Raw genomic sequence first — 16781 nt, forward strand, 5'->3', positions numbered from 1 at the left:
GCCATGCCTGAACATGATTCATAAACGCCGCTGTTTTCTCTGGGCCAAAGCCCATTTAAAATGGTCTGTTGCAAAATGAAAAACTGTTTTATGGTGAGACAAATCAAAATTCTTCTTGGCAACCATGGGTTCAGCATCCTCCATTATAAAGAGGAGAGGGACCTTTCCAGCTTGTTATCTTCCCTCAGTTCCAAAGCCTGCATCCCTGATCATATGGGGGTGAATTAGTGTGTATGGAATGGGCAGTCTGCACCATCAATGATGTAAACTGCACTACATCCACGTTTTAAAGTAGCATTTGCTCCCATCTAGATAACAATTGTTCAGGGAAGGTCTTAAATATTTCAGCAGTACAGGGCTCAGTAGTGGAAGAGTCTGGATGTCTAACTGGCCTGCCTACTGTCCAGACCTTTCATCAAATGAAAATATTTAGTACATCTTGAAATGAAAATAACAACAAAGATAACCCAGGACTGTTGACCAGTAAGAATTCTATATCAGGCAAGAATGGGACAACATTCTTCTTCCAGAAATCCAGTAACTGGTTTCCTCAGTTCCAAGACATTTAAAGAAAAGGGGATGCTACACCATGGAAACATTGCCCTGTCTCACCTTTTTTGTGTTGCTGCCATCAATTTCAAAATGAGCTTAAAGCGTTTGTTACCCTAATAAAAATAACAATATTGATCCTGTTCCTTTAAAGCATGTTATACAGCACAGTGCTTGTGCTGTGTAATTTGGCCCCTTCTATCATAAGAAAAAAACAAGGGTTAAAGAACCTGAACAAAATACTCAGATAACAGCATGAAGCGCCTAGCAAGTGAAGCTCACATCAGCCAAGACCTGAAAATCCGCCTGGTAGAACCTAGAGAACGTGTGAACAGAAGACCAGGTGGAAGCCTTGGGAAGCATTGGCTCTGATAGGGAAAAGAGAAACTGTTCCAAAGGGTAAAGGCCCTAGAGATATGGCATTGGGCCCATCTAGTTAATGGGGAAGCAGGAATGAGGATGCAATTTACAAGGACACACCAGCAGAACAAAGAGGGACTCAGTGTTGCAAACGGAAGCTGTGGCTGCCAGATAAACCCTTTTAGCCCTGACCACATCCAGGTAATGTAGAGCAATCTCCTTGTCATGATTTGGGGCACGAAAATTGAGGGAAAAAAACAATTAAATAAAGAGAAAAGAAAAGACCCCTTTAGGTAAGGTTTTGGTCTCAAAACCACCTTGTTCTAGTGTAAAACAAGACAGGGCTCTTTACAAGAAAGAGTTGCCAACTCAGGAACACACTAGATGTAGTGGCCACCAGGAAGGCAACCTTGACAAGCGAGGTCTTCCAATGGAATGTCTAATCGCTATAAAGGTGGGTGAAGAACAGAGAGCGCCAGGCTGAGATCCAAATGTGGCACTGAAGGTTGAATTAAGAGATTTATATGAGTAACTCCTTGGAGAAAAGTCTTAATTAGGCATTGCGAGACAGCGCAGGGCAAAATGTTAAAATTATAAATTTGCAGGAGTTTGGATTTTCTGCCCTGAGAAAAATGGGATTACCAGATCAGAAATACCCCTATCCTTTAGGATTAAAACCAGCAACTGAGAAGTGTCATGTAAGAAGTGACAATCCATTGTCCCCAATTGGTTCTGAAGCTGTAAGTGATGTAAATTTAGAATGACAGCTTCTCCCCCCCTGAACGGCTTTTTGTGCAAAAACGTATGTATAGTTTGGGGCTTTAATGTACAGGGGAGGGGATTCTGCCTTTCTTCTGCCCTCCCTGTCCCCATCCTCATCCTGAATGCCTCAATTTATATTGATGCTACATACTCCTGACCCCTGCATTCTATACACTATGTTGTATGTCACATAGTCCTGACTTAAAAGTGTATTCTCTCAACCATTTTTAGTTTCTAAGCACCTGTCAGTGGTAAATGGTTTCTCTCAACATTAACTGCTACATTTGCAAGAGAGCTTGTTCTGTTGGACTTACTGTCTGGATCACAAGATTAAAATAAAGGAAATATAGCCTAAAAAAAAAACGAATTCAGGCATAACATCTAAGAATTGATAAGCTGCAATATAGTACATTTATGCTTTAAGTTTAATACTACTTTAAGGAATATTTGTTTTTTAGATTGTAATTTACCAGTTTCTTTAGATAAAACCCAATATACAGCACAATTCAGTCATATCCACTTATTGCCACAGCGCAATCTACGCACCACATGTTTTCTCCTTTCCAAGTTGCCCCTCTTTCTTAGCTTCTGACGTTGGGAGGTATGTGAACATTTTTATGTGCCATATATTCTTTATAAATGAATAAACAAAATAAAAAACAGTGCCCCTCTCAGCTACATATTCTAGGCAGCACCTGTCCTGCTGACAACAAAAGATAAATCGGATTACCTTGAGTCTGATGTATACATACATTATGTGGGAAACCTTGTCGCTGTGGCCTATCCAGGCAATAAATCCTGGACAGCTTGGCAGTAGGCCAGCAGCCCAAGAACGTTTGCAGCAGCAGAGAAGGAGGAAATTAATGAGAAGATGCGAAAATAGGGAGGGAGCGTGTTCTGTAACAAGTGTGTTTTACAACAGCTGAACAATAAAAACTAAACAGCATACCAATACCAACGGGTACATCTTTCTATGAAATAGGTTTTTAAAAGGCAAGAGCTGCACATAAACATGGAAGCACTGAGTGCCGGTTCACACTGTAGCGATGTCAGACATTGCATGTGATTCGCACAACACTGCTCTGAAAATCACATGCGATGTCTGTACGATGAAAATCAGCCATACAGAATGTATGGCTGAATTTGCATCGCATTCGGACCAAAGTCGTGCAGGACCCTTTTTTTTTGGTCTGCACCAGAATCGCATTGCATGTGTGTTCACACCTACGCGATCCAATTCCTGTCCGAATGGACAGTTGGCACTGCGATATGCAAACTAATCTGGGGGTGTCATTAACTTTGTATTGACACTGCCAGCAGTTCACATAGGAAGTGTGAACTGCCTGTGAGCCGGGTGCGATGCGGGAACCCGCAGCGGATTTGCAGGTTTCCCGCATCGCACCAGTGTGAACCAGCACTGAAGAGTGACGGCAGAAAAAAGACAAAAGTAGTCTATCGAGTCTGCCTCCCCCCCCCCTTTTTTTTTTTAATTTATACATTTTTGTTTGTTTTTTGACTGCGTTTAGATCGATGTTTTTCCCAAGCATGTTTGAATCCCCTTACTGTTGACTGGCTCACTAGCTTCTCCTCCTGCTAGTTTGAGGTCATGTCCCCATCTTATTGAGCTTGGATTCATATTAAAAATAAAGCCTCCTTGAACCTTATTCACCCCCTTTATGTATTTCAAGGTTTTTGTCATGTCTCCCCTTTCCCTTCTTTCCTCCACACTGTACATATTAAAGCGTTTGGTACCCCAACATTTCATATTCCTGATATGTATCTGCTGTACCACATATGTGTATAAGAAAGTATCCTGTTCTCTTTTGTATTGCTTTCTTTGTGTGAAATCCCTGGTGTTCCTGCCAGTCCTTCTGCTTTCCTAATAAAAACAGACCACACTAAGCAGGAGAGCACAACATGGTCAGTTCTTTAGCTATGCTTGGAACTAGTGATCGACCAATATTGTTTTTTCATTGTCAATACCAATACCGATATTTTGGTCATCCCGTATCGGTATCAGCCGATATTTTCGAACATTCAAAAAAATATATATATATTTTTTATATACTTTACAGGTAGTCTTGTAGAGGGATCTGGGGATCTAAAAGACCGCTCTTCTGCACTTAAAAGCATTCAAAATGCCAAGTTTGGCTGTTTTGAATGCTGTAATTTTTTTAAATCTGGCGCCAGTATCCGGAACTTCCGTAAGTGATGTCATGACAAGGTTTTTGCATAGAGACCCGATCAGAGCTGAATGCAGCTTTGATCGGGTCTTCGGCGGCCGTGCAGGCTGGTTACCCGGGTCTCCCGTTGGGACGGTAGACCCGGGTGAGCCGCGGAAGGCGGCGAGAGGGGGGCGTCCCCTGCAGCTCCTTGTAATGACAGCCAAGCGGCTTCTCAGTCACATCGGTTGTCATTACAAGACAGCCGACCGTCGGCTATGGACGCCGGTACCGGGGTTATGCCTCTAGCTGCAGGCATCACTTCGGTACAAGCACTTTCCAGAAATATCGGTAACCTCCGGGGCCGACTTCGATATATCGGGGAAAGTGCATATCGGCCTTCGATATATCGGCTTTGTCAATAAACACACTAAGCAGGAGAGCACACCGTGGTCAGTTCTTTAGCTATGCTTGGAACTCAGTTCCTCTCCTCCAACGATCAGCCTTCTGCTGACAAGCCCCCGCTGCACAGCCATTCACTGGGAAACTTAGTACACTGCTGCTTCTCCTTCCCCTAGCTCTTATGCAGCTGAGAAGAGAGGTAATGAGAGCATTTATAAAAAGGGGAAAAGGGTATTTATGTTTTTTTTATATCTATACAAAAATGTTTTGCCTTTCCTTTGTATTTTAAATTAAATGGGTTGTTTTACAAGGTGATCGTTTACAATCACTTTAAAGTAGTTCTTCAGTCTATTTTTAAACTTCATTCCATTAGCATTCTCCATTTACTTGATTACAACTGATGTTAAACTGACTGCTTTGTAATTGCCAGCTTCTACCTTTCTGCCCTTCTTGTGGATAGGTACAATATTAAAGGTGCAATATTAGCCAGGGCTTGACAAATTTGCCTGAAATCTAGGAGCCAGCTAAAAAAGTTAGGAGCAAGTTTTTTTTTTTTTTTGCACATGCCGAATGGCCAGCTTCTGTCGGATAGGCTGCCATACACACGGGCCCAATGGCAGCCAGTTTTTAATAAACCAGCTGATATTGCCTGGCATTCGGCCCATGTGTACTTTGTTTACTTCTTTTGAGAGATACTAACCACTTGCCTACTGTGCACTTAAACACCCTTCCCATCCAGACCAATTTTTAGCTTTCAGCGCTCTCACACTTTGACTGACAATTGCGCAGTCATGCTACACTGTACCCATATGAAATTTTTATCATTTTTTTCACACACGTAGAGCTTTCTTTTGGTGGTATTTAATCACCTCTGGGTTTTTTATTTTTTACAAAAAAAAAGAAAAAAGACAGAAAATTTTGAAAAAAAAAAAAAGTTTTTCTTATTTTCTGCGAGTAAATTTTGAAAATAAATTTTTCTCCTTCACTGAAGGGCGCTGATGAGGCGGCACTGATGGGCACTGACGGGCGGCACTGATGGGCACTGATAGACGGCACTCTTGGGCACTGGTGGATGGCACTGATGGACACTGACGGGTGGCACTGATGAGCATTGATGGGCAGCACCATCAGTGCCCACACTCAGTGCCCATAGTGCTGCCAGTCAGTGCTCATCAGTGCCTAGATGAGCAGGCACTGATGGGCACTGACTGACAGCACTATGGGCACTGATTGTGGGCATTGATGGGGGGCACTGATGGCGGGCACTGTGGGCACTGATGGTGGCAATTTGTGTATGTTTTTTACCTTTAGTAATCAGGGCACTGGTGATCAGTGCCCTGATTACATTCCTGTGTGTCCCCGGCGGCTAACGGCTCCCCCTCCTTCCTCACACTGCAGGCTCCGTGTGAGGAAGGAGCGCCGGCGATGAGAGATGATCTCATATGTTTACATATGAGATCATCTCTCATTGGACGGCTTGATCACGTGGTGAATGGCCGCTGTGATTGGCCATTCACCACGATCTGTGATCGGCTGTGTCCAAGGGACACGGCCGACACAGATTCTCCCCGATGCGCGCTCGCGGGAGCGCGCGGGGGGCGTGTCACTGGGAGGCCGTTTAAAAACGGCCTCCCGAAAATTCAAGTCCGCGCTGCAGCCGTATATAGGCTGTAGCGCGGATGGGAACAAGTTAAAAGAACACTCCAACCACCATGACCACTTCAGTGATTTGAAGTGGTCATGGTGGTAGGAGTCTGAAACACTGCACATGCTGGGATGTTTACAATTACTTGCTGGGGGCTAGTTGCACCCCTAGCACATGTAACTTACTGCTGGTGGGAATTGCTGGCTGGTACTGCTGGCGGGTACTGCTGGTGGTTACTGCTGGCTGGTACTGCTGGCTGGTACAGCTGGCTGGTACTGCTGTGGGTACTCCTTGCAGGTACTGATGTCTGGTACTGTCATTATTTGCAATGGGGAATCATAGGAAAATGTCCACCGATGCTACACAAACATGGCCGTTTATCTGTAGTACCTAAGGCTACAAAAAAATGGCGGCACCACAGGGCTCCCGCGGGACCCGGAGCACAAAAAAACGACTCCAACAGGAAGGGGGGCCCTAGCAGGTGCCCCCACCAGGCCCATCCCCCACCCGAGGAACGACTGTTTGGTCGCCGGCGGGGCGCTCCCCCTCACCCCCATCGACAGTGCAGCACCCCATGTAACCTAAAAAGGTATGTCCACCCCAGGGGAGGAGGGGGGGTGTGGGCAGATGGGAGGCACAGTCCGCAATAGAGCACAGAGACGGGAGGGAACACTAACTGGGAGGGAGGGGAGCCCGGGGGTCCGACCATTCGAGGAAGAGGCCCACGTCCACCCCAAAACCTGCCAAGGGTAAAGGGGGGACAGCTACTTACCACACCAAAAACAGGGTGGGCATTGCTCCGGACAGGACACCGCTTATAATGTGGGTGCTGTCGGCCAGGAGGAAACGATGCGACTCAGGCTTAAGCCAATTCGTATGCGCCCTTGCGAGACATTTAACTCGCAGGCCAGCCCCTGTCCAGTGAGGCTATGTCTCGGCCAAAGAGTGGAACTGCGGTCTGCATGCGCTTGCTGGCCGGCACTTTATTGTAGATCACATAGGAACAAAATAATAAAAAGGAGGAAAAATTGTAATTCAAAAAGAAAAAAATTGCCAGGACCAGAGATCCCAGCAAGGAATTAGGTCCTTACTCGTGACTAGGCAGAAAAAAACTGAATACCTATAGCATGAAGTGGGAATGTACCCCCAGGGACTGCCCCATAGGCGTGCTCAAGCTTTTTTCTCTGCCTAGTGTCCTACTCCTGTAGGGGACAGTATAACCCTACGGTCATGAAGATGAAGAGCTGTGCCCACCAATGAGCAAAAGAGAGAGTATTTTTAAGCCTAATTTAGTAAAAACGGAAATAGTACCAGACTCCTTTGTAAAGTTAGATTATACTAAGCACAATGCAGAGCATATGCACTTTGTAAAATGTGTCTTCTTTTATTAAAATCTCATGCTATTCTGGTTATCTCAGCAATCATATTCATATGCATTCCATGGTTCCTAATTAATGGTCACATTCCCTGTGATGCTTCTGCTGGGAATATGAAAATGAACACGTCTGAACAATCTCTTTTACTGGTTAACAGCTCCCTGGCTTGCCGTGCTTCACCATCTGCTCTAACTCTTCATCTATTTAGAAGTATTCATCATCTATTCACATGAAAAACAATATTTCATGCATTCACTGAGACTGAGTGCACATTCGGAATTATTCTCCTAATAGGCATCACTTACGATGCTAGCATACTGCTGAAAATTGCAGATCAACGATCTGAAAATGTCAATGCACAGGTTCAATATATTGATGATACCCTAGGCAGATACCTTCTACTGCACCCTCTGTATAGCACACTCGGACGGTTCTCTGCAGGATTCTGAGTATACAGTTCTAAAACTGAAGACCAAGTGTGAACAGCATTATTCCCAAAGGCAGGCATGAGTTTAGATGTGGGAGTTAAATAACAAAAGTTTGTAAGGGTCCACAAAGTCTTTCTGGGCAGACTAAGAAAAAAAAACTTTATTTCAAATGTTTCAGTGAGATAACCATAAACCACTTGCTGACCAGTCTCCGTACTTAATACTGCGGCGGGTTAGCTCTGTCCTGTGAAATGACGTACCTGCACGTCATTTTGCGAGACAGCTAGTGGGGGCTTGCGTGCGCCGCTTGGCCACAGGGGGAGCCAATCAGCGGACCTGGCGGCCGCGATGTCCGCCGGGCACCCACGATCGCTCCCCGTGGAGACAGAATGGCGGTCTGCCGATGTAAACATGGCAGACTGCTGTTCTGTCAGTAATGAACACAGGGATCCTGTGTTCCTCCTATTTAGGAACACAGGTCTCTGTGGTCATCCAACAAGCCCATCCCCCACAGTTAGAAAGCACCCCCTAGGGACACATTTACCCTTTGATCGCCCCCTTCCCTGCCAGTGTCATTAGTACAGTAACAGTGCATATTTTTAGCACTGACTACTGTAATAATGTCACTGGTCGCCCCAAAAGTGTCAAAAATGTCAGTCAGGTGACCGATCTGTCCCTCGCAATGTCGCAGTCCCACTAAAAATCGCTGATCACCACCATTACTAGTAAAAAAATATATAAATATATAAAAATGACATAAATCTTTTCCCTAGTTTTGCGCAAACCAATCAATCTACACCCATTTGGATTTTTTAACCAAAAATATGTAGCAGAATACATATTGGCTTAAAATTATGAAAAAAATGGGATTTTTGACTTACCTTAAAATCCATTTCTCTGATGTACAATGAGGGACACAGCTCCTGATATTCATAACCATTGGGTTATACTGTCCCCTACAGGAGTAGGACACTAGGCAGAAAAGAAGTCTGGTTACAGTCATGGGAAGTCCCAGGGGGTATACTCCCTCTCTCTGCTATAGCCACTCGTTTGTTACAAGCAGTGTCAGGAGAATTATAATTCCACAGAGGGGTGGGTGCTGTGTCCGTCAATGAACATCAGAGAAAACTGGATTTTTTGTCTTATTGTAAAATCCTTTTCCCTGATGTTCATTGACAGACACAGCTCCATATCTTCTTTGACCGTGGGTTATGTTGCTCTTCCTAAGGGTAAAAGAAGATATGGAGCTGTGTCTGTCAATGAACAAAAGAGAAATCCCATTTTCTCTTTCGTTCATTGACAGACACAGCTGCTGATATTCATAACCATTGGGACGTCCCAAAGCAGTGTTAACCATGAGGGGCGGGAAGAACTAAAAAAATCCCAAGGCTAAACATTAGCCAACCAGGCAACAGCAGCTCAACCAAACAACTGGAGCCCACCTGAAGAAAACAACACACCCCCAAAGAGGATCAGGTCCTCTTAAACAGCAGCCTGCAAAACCTTGCGGCCAAAAGAAGCATCCACAGATGCCAACACAATTACTTTAAAACTTTGCGAAAGTGTGCACCAACGACCAGGTGGCCGCCTTGCAAACATGCGTCACTGACGGCTGAGGACAGAAAGCCCAGGAGGCACTAGGCACCCTAGTAGAATGCGCCTTGACAGGGAAAGGGGAAAGGAGGAACCTGACCCCTAATGGAATAGGCCTGAACCACTGTCTGTCTGATCTTTCTGGAAATGGTCGCAGAGGAAGCGGACATCCCTTTTCGAGATCCATCCATGAGCACAAAGAGAGAATCTGATTCCCTGAAAGACTCCGTAGCTGCCAGGTACACCATAATTGCCCGGACCACATCCAAGGCAATTTCCTTCGTATGTTTAGGCTTGGGACACAGAGAAGGCAACACAATGTCTTCATTCAAATGAAAATCAGAGTCAACCTTTGGAAGGAATGATGGACAGGGGCAAAGAACCACCTTATCCCTGTAAATCACCAGGTAAGGTGAATGACAGGATAACACTGCCAGTTCCGACACCCTGCGCGCAGAGGTGATAGCCACTAAAAAGGCCACCTTCTGGGACAGCGTAAGCAGGGGAATCTCCTGAATATTTTCGAAGGGAGTCTTCTGTAGAGCTGAAAGCACCAAATTAAGATCCCAAGGCGGCAACAGAGCACCGCACTGGAGGAACCAAATGTCAGACACACTGATAAAGGTACACACCAGGGAGTGTGTGGTCAAAGGTCATTGGGAGAAGACCGCCATAGTCGACACCTGGCCCTTGCTTGTACTCAAGGCCAATTTCTGTTAAATCCCCTGTTGAAGGAAGGTCAAGATCCGAGCCACTGAGAAGGAGCGAGGAAGAACCCCAAGAGACTCACACCACGCAATGTATGTCTTCCATGTATGATGGTAGATCTTCCTGGAGGTATATTTCCTAGATTTAAATGGTGTAGGAATCACCGACTCAGATAAACCCCTATCCACCAGCACTTGGCGTTCAACAGCCAAGCCGTCAAAGCCAGCGACTGTAAAGCAGGATGGAAGATCGGTCCTTGGGACAACAGATACACCCTGAGAGGAAGCTGCCAAGGAACGTCGGCGACCAGCTGCACCAGATTGGCGTTCCAAGCTCAGGGAGGCTAGTCCGCAGCCACTAAGATGACCGAAATTCCTTCTGCCTTGATCCTGCATAGAAGTCTGGGCAGAAGCTTGAGAGGAGGGGCCATCCACGGGGCTACCAGCGCATCTGTGGCGTTTCCTAGAGGATCCCTTGACCAGGCCACAAACCTCTGCACCTTTCTGTTGAGCCGAGACGCCAGCAGATCCACCTCGGGGGTGCTCTACCGGAGACACAGCTGATGGAACACCTCCGGATGAATGGACCACTCCCCGTGGTCCAACGCCTGTCGACTGAGGTAATCCGCCAGTCAATTTTCCACCCTGGGAATGTGTACGGCAGAGAGGGCTGCAACGAACCGTTCTGCCCACCTTAGAATGCTGGCTACCTCCAGAGCCGCCAGGAAACTTCTTGTACCCTCTTGGTGATTGACATAAGCCACGGACGTGGCATTGTCCGATTGAATTCACACTGGACAACCCTGAAGACGATCTGTCCAATGATCCAGACACAGTCTGATGGCTCTGAGTTCCAAGACATTGATCCCATGAGCAGAATGCTTGCTGAGAACGCCTCCCCAGCCGGACAAGCTGGCATCTATGGTGACCAATGTCCAATACAACGGAAGGAGGGATTTTCCCAGCCGAAACACCGCAGAACAAAGTCACCATATCGGGAACTCCTTTGTGCCCCGACTCAGCCGGATCTGATTCTCCAGAGACTGCGTAGTCTTGTCCCATTTGGTCAGAATTTCCCTTTGCAGGGACATAGTATGGAACTGTGCAAACAGAACCACCTCTAAGGTAGACACCATCAGGCACAGCACCTGCATGCAAGTCCGGAGGGATAACCATTTGTTGCACAGCAGGAGGTGAATTGCAGCCTGCAATTTCTGGAGTTTTCCCAGAGGAAGGAGCACTCTGGATAAGTCCAGAGTCAAGCCCAGGTAGTCCAGCTTTGCAGATGGAACCAGAGCAGACTTCTGAAAATTCAGAACCCAGCCGAACTCCCGCAGAGTTCGTATTGTAATCTGCAGGTTCTCCACCAGAGCAGAGGGAGACTCCACTTGCAGAAGGAGATCGTCCAAGTAGCCCAGTAATGCCACTCCCAGTTGGCGTAGCAAAGCTAGCACCGGGGCTAACATTTTTGTGAAGACCGGGGGAGCAGATGCGAGAACTATGGGTAATGCCACAAATTCATAATGATCCTTTCCCACAGCAAAGCAGAGAAAATGCTGGTGACTGCCACATATTGCAATGTGAAGGTAGGCATCCTTGATATCAATAGAGGCGAGGAAATTCCGATGCAGAGATGCCACCACCATTCCAATGGACTCCATTCTGACCTTCTGTACCCACAAAGCAATTTAGTGCCTTGAGGTCCAGGATTGGACACACTTTCCCTTCCTTCATGGGAACTGTGAACAGGTTTGAGTAAAAACCCTGAAAAAGTTCCGAGGTCAGAACCAGGACAATTACCCCTTGAAGGAGCAGGTCTTGTACAGCCCCAAACAGGCCCTGTAAGTGGTCTGGGGATAGGCGCAAGTTTGAAGGAAAAAAACCTTGCGGGGGGGACAAGACTTTGTGGACCCCCTTGTCTTGCACCCAGGAAGTATACAGGTCTGGAAACCAGCAAAGACATCCCCCACCCCTGATTCGGGTGAGGGCACACCTTCATGCAGAAGGAGCCTTGTCCACGGGTCTGGAGAAGCCCGATCTTGGCTTGCCAGAACAGGTTCGTTTGGATCCTCAAGAAGAGGCCCTGAAAGGCTTCGACCCTTGTCAGTCGACCCTGAGGGATGAAAAAACTTCTTATGAGCTGAGAAGGAAGGCCCGTGTCTAGGACAAGGTTCCTTGCCCTTAGTAGCCTGTGGAAGAAAAGTACTCTTCCCCCCCTGTGAGACCTTTAATGATGTCATCCATGGTAGCTCCAAAAAGGTGATCTCCTTGAAAAGGAAGCTCAGTCAAGGCCTTTTTTTGAAGCCTGATCCCCAGACCAGCACTTGAGCCAGACACGCCGAAGGACCACTGCCAAAACAGAGAGGCAAGCCATCATGGGAGCCGCATCTAACGAGGCATCACAGATAAACTGCAGCCCCTGGACCAGCTGGTCCTCCAGCTCGGAAAAGGCAGGGCGGAGCTGTTCTCCCTCCAGGTCACAGTGTAGGAACCTAGCCCACTCAATCAGAGTTTGCGTCACTAGGGCAATGGTGAATACTGTCCTCATTGCTGAACCTGCAAGAGTGTACATAGTGCGGGCCACAGCCTCCGCCTTCCGGTTAGCCGGATCCTTAAAGGCCAGGGACTCTTCAACCAGAATCATGGTTGCCTTGTTTAATCTGGAAAAGGAGGGTCCACCACCAGTGGCACAGTCCACCTCTTAAGAAGGGACTCTTCATAGGGGTAACACCTAGTAAAGCGCTTAGTGACCCCAAGGGGACACTTTGGTCATTCCAAATCTTAAGCGACAATTCTGTCAAAATAGGCAGGAAAAGGAAACACCTTTCCCACTGTGGATGGCTTGTGAGTGCCAAAGGGCACCTGTGCCTCTGTCGCAGCTTCAGCTGCGTCCTTCATCTTCAGGGTCTCACGCACAGATACAATCAGCACTTCCACCAGTGCCTTTTCGTGCGCGGTCGCAGACGTGGAGGAATCATCCTCACTATCAGAGGATTCCAGGCGCATGGTTGCAGACCCAGCGGGGTGACCCACGTCCGCAGCGGCCGAATCAGATTCATGCTCTGATGAGACTGATGAGAACCCTCCAGGAGGTGAGGGGGGACAGCTACTCACCATACCAAGATCCAAACGGGCACCGCTCCAGACAGAACCCCTCTCCATGCAAATGGGGGGGGGGTCTGTCAGTCAAGAGGAACGTTGGGACTTGGGCCGAGACCCGGCTGTATGCCACCTCGCGAGGCGTTTAACTCGCAGGCCAGCTTCCCTCCAGTGGGGCTATGTCACAGCTGACCTAGCGTGGAGCTGGCCAGACTGGGGTGACCACTGGATCTAGATTATCCAGCCCGTCACCTATTTGAATAGTTGATTAAAGATCTCACAGGAAAAAATCCAGGTGGAAAAAAGTTTCTATCGAAACAATTTTGCCAAGACCAAAGATCCCAGCAAGGAAATAGGTCCTTACTCCTCAGTGGCTATAGCAGAGAGAGGGAGTATACCCCCTGGGACTGCCCACGGGTATAGCCAGAATTATTTTCTGCCTAGTGTCTTACTCTTGTAGGCGGCAGTATAACCCAATGTTTATGTATATCAGGAGCTGTGTCCTACAAAAAAACGAAAGAGAAATTTGATTTTTAATTTTTTTTTTTTTATTGGGAATGTTTTATGACAGAAAGTAAAAAATATTGTGTTTTTTTTTCAGAATTGTCAGGCAAAAAATAAAAATTGCAGAGGTGATCAAATACCACCAAAAGAAAGCTCTATTTGTGGGGGGGGGAGGAGATCAATTTTCGTTAGGTACATCATCCCACGACTGCGCAATTGTTCAGTTAAAGTAACGCAGTGCCGCATTTCAGAAAATGGTATGGTCATTAAGGGGGTAAAACCTTCCGGTCCAGAGGTCCAGAAGTGGTAATGTCTATGCTATGCTATGTGTATGCTTAAAGGATATGTTCACCTTTCAAAAAAAAAAATTAATTACTTTTGCAGGTTCAAAACAAATTATGCATTTTTTTATTTATTTTTAGGTGCCTGTAAAGCATTGCAACCACGATGAGCAGATCACGGGTGCAATCTAAGGCTCCTGCAGACTGTCAGTGTCTGCTTGTACCCCGTACAGGCAGGCAGTTACTAAATTGACAGGAAACATCAATGAACTACCTACAGTGCTCATTAGCGCCCTGGTAGTTAATTTGCGGCTGATGGGTACTTGTAGTCCATTCATTCAAAGAAATCTGTGAATGAATGACACAGTCGTGGAGGTGCACGGCTGCTTTCTTTTTCAAATTGTGAAAAGGGATGCAGGGAGAAAATCCCCGGCCCGCTGTCACAATTAGAGGAGGGATATGCATTAAGATAAAAAGCCTTCTGTGTGTAGTAGCCCCCCTAATACTTACCTGGGGTCCCTCTTTGTCCAGCGATGTCCACAAGTGTCTCAGCCTTCCGAGATTCTCCCTCCTAATTGGCTGAGACACAGCTAGCCAATCAGGGGAGAGAGGGGCAGGGCCAGGTGGGGCTTCGTGTTTGAATGGACACAGGGAGCTGTGACTCAGCTCGGGTGCCCCCATAGCAAGCTGCTTGCTGTGGGGGCACTCAACAAGAGGGAGGGGCCAGGATCACAGAAGAGGGACCCGAGAAGAGGAGGATCGGGGCTGCTCTGTGCAAAATCAACTTCACAGAGGAGGTAAGTATAACATGTTTGTTGTTTTCATAGGAAAAAAAATCAAAACTTTACAATCACTTTAAGAGCCCATTCACACTAGCGTGACTTGTGAGGCGACTTGTGTGCCCTCAAGTCGCCCCAAGTCGCTTGACATAACAAAAGCAATGTTAATCAATCATTGCCGTCATAAATTGGCACTACTGAAGTCGCTCCGACTTCAGAAAAGGGTCCTGTACTACTTTGAGGCGACTTGTCCCATATACTTCAATGGGAGTCGCCTCCTTCTCTTAATTGAAGCGACTTGTGATCCGACTTGTGATCCGACTTTCCATAAAAATGGTCCTGAACAAGAAAAAAAGAGCAATTTTTAGTAGCACATGAATATGGCTTCTCTACACCTGGCCGTTTTTCTTGCAGGCATTTATCTGGCATTTTTGGAGGCAGGCATGACTTTTTTTGGATTTAGTGTCTGGGGGGTCTAAAAAGTGTACCTGTGAAGTTTCAGCTCTGTAGCATGTCCAGAACCCAAAGAAATATAATTTTTCTTATAATTATTAATACAGCAGTGTGGCGGCTTCTCTACACCTTGCATTTTTTTTGCTGGCATTTATCTGGCATTTTTTGGGCATCTTTGGAGGCAGGCATGACTCCAAAGACGCCCAAAAAAATGCCCGATAAATGCCAGCAATAAAAAATGCAAGGTGTAGAGAAGCCGCCACACTGCTGTATTAATAATTATAAAATAAATGCTCTTTTTTTCTGGTTCTGGACATGCTACAGAGATGAAACTTCACTGGGACACTTTTTAGACCCCCCAGACACTAAATCCAAAAAAAGTCATGCCTGCCTCCAAAAATGCCCGATAAATGCCTGCAAGACAAACGCCCAGGTGGAGAGGAGCCATATGCCTGTGCTACTAAAAATTCTAAGAAAAATGCTCTGTTTTTTCTGTTTCTGGACAACCAGAAAAAAAGATAATTTGTCTTCAATGGGAGTCACCTGCAAGTAGGATCCTTATCTTATTTCAAGCGTCTGTGAAGAGACTTAACAGGAAAGGGAAATTAGGTCACAACACATCATATTCTGATTGGCCAAATACCAAGTCGTACAAAGTCTTCTATCATATAAGTCGCGTAAAATAATTCACAAGTCGCGCTGAAGTCGCGCTAAAAAGTCACCCCTTATGAAGCGACTTAGAGGTCGCGGCAGTGTGAACCGGCTCTAATAGTTACTTTGCCAGACAAGCTATTCCACTCTGTTACCACATTCACAATTTACCCTTCTGCAGCTTATGTTGACATGAGAATTGGCTATATGCTAATATTTCAGCATCAAGATGGTAGGTAAATATTTAACCACATCAGCATGAAATTTATTTTATGAAGTGTAAACGCAATGCTTAATATTCCAAAAACTGAAGGCTGACAGACTGGAGGTAATATAAAGGAATTACAATTACATTTAAAGTAAACTTTTACAGTATAAAATATTTATACCTCCCTTCCACCCTTCATATAGCTTCATGTCTGACTCCTAGTTAAAATGCCCATAAATCCTACTTGTGGGTGTATTTATTATTTTATGTATGATATAAAGTAATATATAATAATACTTTCACTGTTTTACCATATAAATTTAACTCCTATAGTAGATATTATCTGCTTTTTGTGTACTATAAAAAGACTAGTTTTAGATTTTTCTAACCCCAATATGACAGGTAATACCAAAAAAGCATGCTGCTGCTACTAAACATCTTAGGCCTGGTTCACACCTATGCTATTTTTGGTCTTTTTTGCAGAAACGCACTACAGTTCATATAACATGGTTTCATGGGACACGTTCACATTTATGCTTTTTTTTTGCCACTACATTTTTGGAAAGGGTCAATGACTTTTTTTAACACAAAATTCTGCTTTTTTTGATTTTTTGGTCCAATAGACTTCAATGGAGAAGCTGCAGAAAAGCATGTAGTGTGTTTTTGCCGCGATTTGCATTTTTTAAATTTGCCCAATAACAAATTGCCAAAAAAAATGCATAAAGAATGCAAAAGGCAAATCGCAGCAAAATCGTGTGGGCAAAACGCACAGCAAAAAGCACTGCAGAAACTGATAAAAAGCAAACTGCATAGGTGTGAACC

General features: G+C 45.7%; 1 protein-coding gene across 3 annotated transcripts in view; it reads right to left on the reverse strand.

Annotated features, from left to right (window-relative positions):
• TPST1 (tyrosylprotein sulfotransferase 1) overlaps window positions 1-16781 on the reverse strand; it is a 257483-nt gene that overhangs the window by 114674 nt on the left and 126028 nt on the right. The gene's annotated exons all lie outside the window — the stretch shown is intronic.

The sequence above is a fragment of the Pelophylax lessonae genome (assembly GCF_965119305.1).
Source record: "Pelophylax lessonae genome assembly, chromosome: 2".
Lineage (NCBI taxonomy): Eukaryota > Metazoa > Chordata > Amphibia > Anura > Ranidae > Pelophylax > Pelophylax lessonae.